Source organism: Phoenix dactylifera, chromosome 2 (genome assembly GCF_009389715.1).
Source record: "Phoenix dactylifera cultivar Barhee BC4 chromosome 2, palm_55x_up_171113_PBpolish2nd_filt_p, whole genome shotgun sequence".
NCBI lineage: Eukaryota > Viridiplantae > Streptophyta > Magnoliopsida > Arecales > Arecaceae > Phoenix > Phoenix dactylifera.
This window is the reverse complement of record NC_052393.1, coordinates 3,084,167-3,095,984: the sequence shown is the minus strand read 5'-3', so window position 1 is coordinate 3,095,984 and position 11,818 is coordinate 3,084,167. Positions and strand designations below refer to the sequence as shown.

Here is an 11,818-nt window from a genome sequence, read left to right as displayed (position 1 = left end):
GCTATTCTCTTAAAAAAAGGCTTATTTGGTTCTTAAAAAAAAATATTAATTTTTTAATCTAATAAATATTTATAAAAATAATTTTTATATACTATTTTTCAAAAAAAATATATAGAAGCTTAAAAATATTTTTTTTAATTTTCAGCCAATTAATATTAAACTTTTTTATATTTTATATAAATTTATATTTGACATAAAATATAAAAATCTTATTTCTATAAAAATATTTTTTTTTGAAAACTTTCATAGTATATAAGTTATTTTTTATTTGATCATATTTTTTTTCCCTTTGTTTTCTACGGACGAAATGGATCCCTTAAGCTTTTTAGCAAAGAGATCAAAAAAAAAAAAAAAAAAATATCATAAAACCCAACCTAGTTAATCTGGGTTGCGTTGGCTCGGGCTCGGGCTCGGGCTCGTATGGTTACACCACAAAAGAAGAGCTCCCCTAGGGTTTTGGGCAGCCGGCATTCCCGAGTTTTATTCCTGAGCCTCAGATCTCTCTTCGTAGCTGCTGCTTCTGCTGCTCTTCGTTTACTGTTTCTATGGCGGTTCCAGGTCCTTACTCCGGCGTCAGCACCCTTGCTTTCGTAAGGCTCTCGTTCTCTCCCTCTCTTACTCGCTCTTCTCCATCAATTTCTTCTCCACGCTTGCTTAATCTTTCTCTGTATCGCTCCAATAGGTGGCTCGTGCATCGGCCTTCACCTTTGGCGTTGTCTATGGGAGTATAAAGCTCTCCTATCTCAGGGTACGTTCGCTTCTAACCGTTTTATCCCGTCCGACTCAATCTCTGTAGAGGGCTGGCATTTTTATAATTCCTCGCATGAATCTAGGATCTTAGTCATTCTTTCGTGATCCTTGTTATCCATTTTAGATTAATTTTTATTGGGGGTTTTTTCCCTCATCTCTTTGAATGCTGCGGTGTTGGTATTATTGTCTTTTTCTTTGAAAAATTGCGCAACTTAGTTCTTCCTTTTGTGAAAAAAAGTACTCAGGTCAGAGCGTGACCATTTCTCACCTTCGAGGGTTGTACTTAGACGTGTTGAAGATTAGGTCTTAGTTTCTTGGAGCAATTATGGCATGTCTTCTTAGAAGATGTCCCATATGAGAGTATTGGGTATTTATTCCACTCAAACCTATGATTTTTCTTATGTAAGCCTGCTGAAAACCAAGTCTTTTTCCCATGGGAATACATAATAGATAGATTTAAACCATAAGAAATAAATTTATACATACAACTAAGGGCCCGTTTGGTAGCGCTTAGTTTGCCTGTTTTTGATTTCAAAAACCCAAGAAGAAGAAATGAACTAGACTGAACAACTTGCATGATGAAACCCTTTTGCTTTTTGAAATTGTTTATAGAAGTTTCAGAGCTTTTGGAAGCAAAGTTTTATTGCTTTCAAAAATGAGCGAAAATAAAAGCAAGGAATAACAGAATTTTGGAAAATGTTATCTTCAGCATCAATCATGAAGTTCTATTTCACTAATTTGTAGAGAAACGGAAACATAGAAACAACAATGATGCCAAACAGGTCTTAAATTTTTGAGGTTGTTCTTTTTGAAGGATGAATGAGCTGTTGATAAGATGGGAAACAAAACTCAGAACTTAGTTTGGAGACCTTTTTTTTCTGGTTGATGTGATGGGGGTTGAGGGGGTTGGTTTTTTTTTCATAATCTCAATGCAGGGGAAAACATGGCGAATGTTATAAACTATCTAGCCTCCATGCTTACGGTGAGATTCCCTAAATGCAAAATGTTTCATCCTAAATGTATGATATAGGTGAAACCATGATATTTTTGGACTAGATTTGAATATGCTATAATTGGAGAGACATTCCACAGACTAAGGTAGCTCCTGTGGTGCCATGCTTTTAGGAAGTATATTCTTTGCATCAGTTGAATAATCAGATTGTTTGGTTAGTCATTGCCAAAACTGCTCTTCTTCATAAGCTCTAAGCACTTGAAATTTGACTGGAGTGCAATGCTTACCATTGAGCATAAGTAAAGCTGATGCTAATCTATTTTTCCATTGTTTTTTTTAGCTCGAAAAAAAAATGTCTCTTGGAACAACAGTAAGCACTGGGTGTTCAAGAGTTTTTTCAGCAGCACAATTTATCCCAGATCAGCCTAATGGAACAAATGTGGTAGGCTTTGGGTTGGCTCAACTCGGAGAATATTTAGGCCTATTGAATGAGCTGGCTACCCGGAATTCTCTTGAGGATGCTGTTTGAGCAGTTGGTGATGGACATCTTGAATAAATTTCATCAATAGATCATGCAATTTCAGAACCCTACTGGTCAAAAACAAAAAAGAAAAAGAACAAGAAAGAATAGAGTTGGAAGTCTACTGGAGTAAAAAGAGATTGCATAGGTTTAACTGAGAGCGCTATGTGTTATATACCTAGGATAGATTTTTCAATCTTTTAGAGTTAGACGAACAACTGGGATTGTTTTTAAGGTATTTGTTTTGTTATGTTTTAGCTATATATGTAATAGAAAATTAATTACTGAAATTGAAGCTTAAATATTCAATTTTCATCCTCTTTTTCGCTGTGCATTCAGTCCATTGGGCAGCACTGATTTCACTTCTAAAATGTTTAGTACTAACCTCTTTACTTCTTTCAATGTTTATATCAAGTTTTAAACTTAAAGGGGCATTTGCATAGAGCTTAAATCAGTTTGGTGGCAGTTTCTTTTGAGAGGCAAAAGTAGAATCATTTTAAATCCTGATTTACAAACCTTGTGTTAGTTTTTTTTTTGTGGCTTACTTTGAGTTCAAAGTAAATTTTGATGGATTATGTTAGGCTAGGCTAGTTGAGGTTAAAGTCAGCAAAATTATATTAACATATATGATTCTTTTAAAAAATTATCTTGACATTACAACATCATTGAATAATAATGAAATGTGATGAAATGATTAGATGCCACTTAATATAGGCCATAAAAAGTTAGATTTCAACTCTTGATTATGCAAAGGGTTTGTGCTTAATGTCCAATACTACAAATTATGCAGTGTTTTTTGGGTTAGGTTCGATTGTCTCCAAATGATTTAAGAAAAACAAACAATGCTTTATTGTGGAAGTGGTTTCATTTCATTTTTGTTTTTTTCTTTTTCGATAGAGCATAGATTGATATTATCGTTCTCGATTCACTCTATTTATTATTAACAAATTATTAAGAAATAACCTAGATTGTGGTGGCAATACCATTCTTCATTAGGTTATGACTATTCAAGTGGCTCTTTATTATTATATTGGTTTAAAGACACCTATTTCATGCTTGATTTAGGGCTGATACACATTATAATTCTTTGGATATCACAGTACTTAATAAATATTGAAGGTTTCGGAATGACATGTTGCTGAGTAAAGGCATGTTGCAAAATTGCATCGCTTATATCTAGGGTCATAAAAGAGAGTTTGGGTGCTGCAGTGAAGAATCTTGAATGATGTCAGCTTGTAAAAACTGGGCTAAGAGCCATCAAACTTCATCGCTAGGCCCTTTTACGTCCAATCAGTAAATTGAGGGTCATGTTTTGCTTGGAAATGGAACAAGACATGAAACCTTGACAACACCATACCCAATTGTATACTTCATCTATAAATATTTTTGGGAAGTTTTTTAGTTTATCTTTACAGAGGGGTGAGTATTATCTGCATTCTTTGGGCTAGATAAGCCTTGCTTTTATCCCCAGCAGTTCAAAGGGAAATGTTATTCTTGTGATTTGAATGGAGCATTAAATGCCATCTGGAAAAGTCAGTTGTATGGCCTGATGATGTTGCATTCAATACCTAGTTAAATTTTAAGAAGATACTTATCCTTTCCATGTGCATGGGAATTTAGGGTGAGCACTCTAGTAATTAGGGTGGTGCATATAAACCTCTCATATGCGATGTTTGTGTTATAACCTTGTTATACACACAGAAAAACGAGCATGATTAGTGGAGGGCTTAAGGTATGGATTCAAGGACACCATCATGTTGATGCATACTGTAACATGTGTGCCTTGCTAGCAGGAGACCAAATTGGTATAGAGCCATATGCCCTTATAGTTTGTGCCAATTAATGCCTATTTGTGTTGGCCCTTGCAAGTTCATGCTGGTCATGCGGGCCATTATGGACCCATTTGGCTGCGACAAGCCCCGGCACATAGTTGCGTGCATGACCAGCACAATTCATCACTATAATCCATGTTGACAAAAGATGTGCTCTCTGCGTGTCGAGGACGATTAGATGTATAGAAAGCTATTTGTTTTTGAGTGTCACTTGTTCCCACAATTAGTGTTGTTTGTGATTCAAAGTAATGTGAGGGCAACGGTTCCAGACATGGCAGATTATTGCAAAAAGGTGGGACCCTGATGTTGTGCATGGGATGGTAGGTAGATATGTATCAGGGAAAAAACAAGCCAGGCTTTTATCAAAGATCTCTTTCTATGGGTGTTTCATTAAGCAAGTGTTGCAAACTAACAATTATAATATAATTAACAATTCTTCCAGTCTTCAAGAACTTGAAATACATCAGGAACGGGAATGCCTTAATGGATGATTTATAATGCTGTTCAAATAATTGAGACGAGGCTTGCTGACTATAGCTACATTAATATCCTTCTTCCATTTCCCTTTCTTTTTCATGAAAGTGTAACATTAGTCAAGCACTAGCCATCCTGGAGGTAATAAAACATGCCATAGTGCTTCTTGCAACTGGTGACCCTGGGATGGGAGAAGGCATTTATGTTCTTCACTTGTTCGTAGCTAATGTCATATTTTCCTTTTGACCCTTCCAGGCAAAGGCAAAGTCTCACAAAAAGGAGGCGGCAAAGGGCCATCACTGAATGAAGGGATACGGCCAGTTGATGATCCCTCCTGATATGTATCCAGCGACAATTTTTGTTATCATCTTTTGTTTCTCTTTTTTTTTTTTTGGGTTCATGCTTCCTTCAAGGTTGCTCAAATCTCACACATGGAACCAACGGGAGGAATGTTTGACATGTTACCTCCTCTCCAAAAATAATGGCCATTCTTGATGTCAAAGTGGATTTACATCAAAACTCTTCATGTAGTTTTTCTGTAATTTGTCATCTAATTAGCTTTTAGTCAGCATTCTTTTATTTGTGCCCTTTTTTCTGACAAACACCAGGTATCAAAGTGTTGGAAACCTTATCAGTTTTTATTCATGTCAGCGCTATTTGTTTCTCCCACCTAAGCCTTAGCAAGCTATTATAAGCTCCATGTCCCGCTGTTTGGGATGTTTGCCTAATCAGTTGTGTGAAGCATCTGTTGAATTTTGTTTTAGAGAGAATAAAGGTCTTTTGTAATGACTATTTCTTTTTGTAAAATAATATGGGCAAGGAGCAGGAGCAAATCACACGTAGCTGGTCCTAGTTTCAATTTAGTGAGACAGCAAGCATGTGGTTCTAACGACATTGGATAAAGCTTTACCATTTAATTAACACTGAAGAATTAGGAACTTGGCATGGTTTCGCTTTTCTTAAAAAAGTAGGGGTGGCAATCGAATTGAATGGGACCAGAGACGTCGAATCCGATCTATTTATTAAATAAATAAATAAAATTAAATTCTGATGGCATCCCTCGTAAGGGAAGCTCCCAAGCTTGCCATCTACGCAAACTCCCATGGATTCCTGACAGGTCCCTTTGTTCCCGCATAAAGCTCACCATCTGGGTCGTCACAGATCCATAAAGCTATGCGAGCTTTCTCGATCCAAGATTTAGTAGATTTACGGTAGATTTTCTTCCAACGCAAACTTCCATCGATTCCCAACGGGTACCTTTCTTCCCGTATAAAGCTCACCAGCTGGGTCGTCGTCACAGACCCATAAAGCTATGCGAGCTTTCTCGATCCAAGATTTACGGTAGCTTTTCTGGAATCTTTTTTTCTTGGTTTGGGATATCGATGGACGATTTGGAACTTTCCGGGAAATTTCCGTGCGCATATTTCAAAGATATGGTTAATTTTATGTTAATCTAAAAAATATTTTTATTTGGATATTTTATTGTGGTCGAAGATCTTTGTCTTTATTCCCTGCACCGTACATATTCTCGCAGGGAAAGAGGATTTTTTTAAAAGAAATGGTTGGGCAAAGCGAAGTGAAATAAGATTTCACGTCCGCGAGAAAGAGGCATTGCCGATCGAATCGTCAGGCACTAATTAAAAGTGGGAAGAAAGGGGAGACCACCGGCATGGATGCGCGGCTTTGTTGGTAAAGTAATTGATTCCAGTACCGGAAAAGGCGAAGTCGGTGAGAGCTGAGGAGATGACGAGTTTGCCATCGATCTGATTGATAAAGAGCAGCCGAGGTTGGTTTGGTTCTGCAGGGAAGATGGGAGCTCGTTTGGAAAGACTTAAGGGTGCTGCTTCCACCGATCAAGTCCTGGAATGAGATGAGAAACAAGGTGCGCCTCATCTGTTCTCTTTCTAAACACCATGGTTTTCTGGTTCAAGATGTTTATAGCTAAAGCTTGTTGAAAAGTGATTTGATATTCAAGTGCTTAGCTGTTTTTCTCAAAAATTTTGAGCGTTCTGCAAGATTTTTATGGCTGAAGCATCTCGAGAAGTGATTTAATGTTCAAGTACTTGTTATAGAGGACCGAAATCATCTTGAGAGGTCATTTTATGTATTTCTCGAGAAAAGAGTGAGAGAGAAGTGGTAGATCTGCTCAACAGAGTTCAGCCCCATGGAGATAAGGGGATGGTGGATCTGCTTCGCTGTAAGCACATGCCAAGTGTGTGGAAGAAGAGTTGATTTTAAAGGGAGTATTGTGATATGGGAGATTGGTGGGGATGGAAAAAATTATGAATTTTTGTATTTTTTGTCGGAGTGGGCATGGGAGGTATCGGCAAAATTGTGATAGTGCAGCTGGTCCCAGAGAGAAAGAGGTATATGTTCGTTTTTGAGTTTGAATTAAAGTGCACTCGTTCTAGATGATGTCTGGAACGAAAAAGAAAAATATTTGATAATTTGTTCAGAAATCAAAATTGGATCCAAACGTATTAATTCTAGATGATGTTTGGAACGAAGACATCAGATATTCAGTAATGCATAAAGGATCCATATAATGGAAGAATAAATGATTATTTTTTGTTATGGATTTGAGTGTATGATTTCTGGACGATGTATGGAACGAACATATAAAATGTTTAAAGGATCGGCAAAAAATTCTAAGCATGTTCGGGTTTGGAAGGTCATTCGCTCGCCAAACAAAAAGTTTCTCCTCATTTCTCCGAAAATGACATACTTATGCCAGTTACCAATCAGAAAAACTGTTAATACAGATTTTTATATTATATTTTAGTGCAAAGCTTGGATTCATCTTGGGCTCTCTTCTTTTTCGTGGTAACCTCCTAGCAGTTGCCAAATGCTACTTTGAAGAGTTTTTTCAGAAAACATCACTTATAGTATGACTTTCGGCTCGGCTTTGAAAATTTCGTTAGCCCCACATCATGTGCTGGGTGGGAGGGATTGGACTTGGAAGCTTTTTGATGTATGACATGTTATTTCAAATCATTAGCTGATTCCAGTTTCATTCTAAAGCTCCAAAGGTGGGGAGGTAAGGTCCAAGAAATTTTTACTTGGTTCATTGTTCTGTTGCACAATATGCTAGAATTGCAAAATTGTTCAAATGTTAACTTTTCTTCTTTATTTTGCCTGAAAAATAGGAATTTTGTTGATATATATTTGAGGTGCAGTGATTTTGATGGGGCCTTTTGCATAAAGCACATGAGTGGCCACACTGCATGCACATAGATTTCTGAGGAGGTAACTTCCTGTACTATTGAAAAATTACGGCTGTGTTTCTGCTTTATATTTTGTATTTCACATCATCCTACATTAACTTCTTGTTGACAAAAGGATAGCAGGTAAGACTCCATAAAAAGGAACCAACCCAGACCAAGTAATCCATGTCAACTCATACTTGCAACAATGGGAGGCCCATTAAAGATGCATCATCAAATGTAATCATATGTTTCAATATCTAACTTGCAAATCATGTTTTCTCCACATTGAACTACTTTGCAACTGCATAATCTAAATACTTAGATCTCTGGTTGCAGTCTCAGTTTTGTGAATTTGCCAAACAATAGCCTGAAAGTTCATAGAGGAGTGCTATCCAAGTTGATTTCTTCTCCCCTCTTCTCCCAAGTCATGTGAGAAGATAGACATACCCATATGTGCACTTGGTTGCTGGGGCCTCCTAGCCATGCTAGTTCGATTGGTGAACTCAGAGGCCAAAAGACAGCTGCTTGGAGGGTTTGCATGATGGAGGAGAGAGTGGAGTCCATCGATCAGAAATTCACTATGATGCCAAGCGCATCATAATTAGAAACATGGGGCCATCAGGACCTACGAACCGGGGCAACCGGGAAGCTGATTGGGAGAGGCCGTAAAGCTGGCCGCCTGTTCCACAGTCAGGAGCGAGATGAAGTCTGAGTGCAATGACTCGACTAATCCACTAGTTGAGGCAAGTTGAATGACCCAGAGCTGATCCCTCCTTTGATGATATTCGTGCTCAGCGAAGGAACTGCCTAAGCATACTTTTTCGGGTCCAAACTTCTTTGTTCTTTCTAAGTCTTCTTCTTACATAGAAGAACGCAACTCGCTGACGTTCGATCAGCTTTCCTTTCACGCAAAGAGCTCCATGATGAGCATAATTGTGCTGGTATAGCGGCCATTCATCTTTGGCTAGGGTACCTTGTAGGTAACATTTATTTCTTTTATTGGATTTGATGTTACTTATCTAGGTGTAATGTTGAACTAGTTGTTTCTTTCTAATAGGTTCCGGACACCTTCAGCATGGATGATCTGCAAAGTGTCTCCCCTCAACATCAAGGCATGCAGTTTCATCCTGTGGATCGACAATTTTCGATTCCCCATTTCATACCTGATTACATCATGATGCACGATGGAGAAAGTATGAGATGCTGTAGTTGTTATATCAATGGAGAAGGGGATTTGTTGCAAATCAGTAATTTAATAATATAGTTTATCATTAGTATGTTGGCTAGGTTGAGTTATAGCAGCATTTGTTACCAGTTAACTTCATGTCAACATGTTTCCTGTTAATTTTAACTGAACAAAGTCTGATCAATGCCTTGGGTCGGTATTGTGAACTGATACCTGCTTGCATGTTATAGGATCGTATACTTTCTATGAGTTAGTAAATCCAGGATCAGTTTATAGAAGTATTTTTCATATAATTAGAGATGAGCCATTACTCAGTTTCAGTCATACTAAATTACAGTCAGGTATTTTCTCTGTTTCATGTGCTTCGAATGTTATCTCATAATCTACTTCTATTGTTGCGTTGCGCCTAATTTCACAACTAGTTACTGCTAGAACTTGTTCTTTGTTTTTGAGAGGAAATAAGCTTCTGCTTTACTTTCTTGGACTCGACTGTTTGCTCCCAAGGAGGTATCGGATCCATCTTAGTTTCACTAGTGCCTTTTTTCTTTGCATTGCACCATACTACATTCGGATCTTGGCTCTGGATTCTTATGGTACACTTGGTAAAAGACTTGATCGTCACCTGGGCTTTAGTATAAATTTATTCAAAATGATTATGCCTGCAGGTATCAACGGGAAAATAGCAAAAAGTGGATTCTGATGAGGATTGAATGCAATGCAAATACAGTGGGTTGATGTGTCAAATCATTTTTTTCACTTTGGATTGAGATGAAAGCGTAGATGTTATGTGTCTTTCTTTACCAATGTACAGTGAGATCAGAAACTTGTATGCAAAGATAATGGATTAATACATGTCCAACGTATTCTTTTCTTCAATGAGCATGATTTCCTAATAGATTAGGTGTTCTCTTGTTTTGCAACCATGACAAAGAACTAAAGCCTCTCTTGATGCTTTCCAGTGCCTTAATATGACTCTTATGTGAATTGATGGTGATGATAATATTTCTTTCGAAGGGGAAAAAAATTGTTTATACGGTGGATATGCTGCTACCCCCCCCCCCCCCCCCCCCAATAGAAATGCCAACTGGTTGAGCTAAATAAGATTGGCAGGGTCAAATTCCCTTAAATATTATTTTGATGAGAAACAAAGAAATTATCTGGGGCTTTGCAGTGAAGTGGTGATGGAAATGGAATATATTCTCTCATTGACTTGAATATATGCAGCTTGTATGTTTGCTATTTTTTCATGGATCCTCTGTTTATGGACATGTTGTATCTCTTGCTCTAACCTTGTGTAATTATTGGTTCAAAAAGAGCCAGAAAACTCATCCGAGAATCCTTGATTAACTTCTTAAGCCTATGATTATGATGCGCTTGGCGCCCTTTTGGGCCTCTGTGGGGTATTTGGGTTTTGGTACCTAACAACATGGTTCGGCCAGTTTGGGCCGTTGTTTGGATGATTTATCTATTGGGCTGATAAGCTGAGCCTAAGAAACTCTTTATGTTATATATGCATAGATATATTTCCAACTTCGGGGACTGAGGACGAGAATTTGTCCAGAGTTGGTCAGTCCATCACATCGCCAATCCCATCCACCGCTTGATTCCAAACGAACGTCGATTAGAGCCCAATTCCACCATCCCCATTTCCCTATACTTTTCCTAGCAGCTAGCTATATCCAAAAATTGTTACGCCCCGAACCCGGAGCGCACTCCGAACCCAGGGCATAACTGACGCCATATACTTGCAGAGTGGACCATGCGAGCATGCAAAGCTACAAATCCAGTCATAATAATCACAAAGCAACAATAATAATACTTCGATTCTCAAAAACTAATTTAACCAAAATCTAAACAAAATCATTCTCATAATAAATTGTTCCAAAGCAGCATAAGTCAAAATATGCTAGGTAATGCAAATCAAATAAATTGTTCTCTAAACTAGTCTAAACTAGAACTTTCATAATTGCGAGTATCTTTAGAAGATTTAGTGAACTCTCTCGACATCCGAAAAAACATGATTCAGAATCTGAAAAATAGAAAAAGAATGAATAATGAGCTACACTAGTCTAGTAAACAATATAACACAAAAAAATAGGATCTAAGCATGCTAAATAAAAAAATAAATAGATAGCATAAAACTGACTTCAAAATAAATTAATTTTTGAATAATATATATATATTTATTTTGAAATTTATTATTATTTTCATAAACTGATATTATTGACCCAACATTAGGCTGTGGCCATGTAACTCAGTGGCATGGATCAGACACAAAATACACAATGTGCCAAATACTACTATTCTAATCACTGGTGGTTCGCTGTTGCAACTAGTTTCTTAGATTACAAGTCGACAGAGCCAATGAATAATTTCCATTAACAGAGTCAAATCATAGTTGTACTGAAAATACATACATATAAAATAAATTTCATAATTTGCCTAATCATATTTTCAACTTTCATAATATAACACATAATATATTTTAAAATAATTACTATCATAACAGTAACATGCTTGGCCTGTTTAACAAAGTATGAAACAAATATCATAATCAAATTTAGTAAACTATTGTTACTTTATCAAAAATTCGAAAAACATACTTTGAAGCATTAGGTTACTTATTTCTCCTTGCTTCAAAATTTCACTTCTGTTAGAAGAGTCAGGTTCACCTACTTTAATATCATTAAAATATAATTAATTTTATCATTATCCTAGAAGCCCAGCAAAATTTAAAATTAAGATACTATTGTGGATATAGCATTATGCCCAAATCAAGGTAAAGAACAGGTAAAGTCGGTCAGGTGGTGGTACTCGATTATATGGGTCGGTCTAAACAAGGTGAACTAAACTGGTCAAGATCATATATGATTTATGTGATTCAATGAAGATCAGTGG

At 37.0% G+C, this 11,818-nt stretch overlaps 1 long non-coding RNA gene across 7 annotated transcripts; it reads left to right on the top strand.

Moving 5' to 3' along the window:
* Positions 1-413: 413 nt before the first annotated feature.
* LOC103719896 lies at positions 414-9,796 on the top strand. Of its 7 annotated transcripts, XR_005507562.1 has the most exons (8): positions 417-590; positions 683-748; positions 4,784-6,410; positions 7,367-7,565; positions 7,675-7,774; positions 7,868-7,971; positions 8,071-8,714; positions 8,792-9,796. It is a non-coding gene; the product is annotated as an uncharacterized LOC103719896 (long non-coding RNA). The 7 variants fall into 7 exon arrangements; XR_005507563.1 differs by having other exon boundaries at positions 414-590; positions 4,784-7,565; positions 8,071-8,675; XR_003388035.2 differs by having other exon boundaries at positions 415-590; positions 4,784-7,565; positions 7,876-7,971.
* Positions 9,797-11,818: the final 2,022 nt, after the last annotated feature.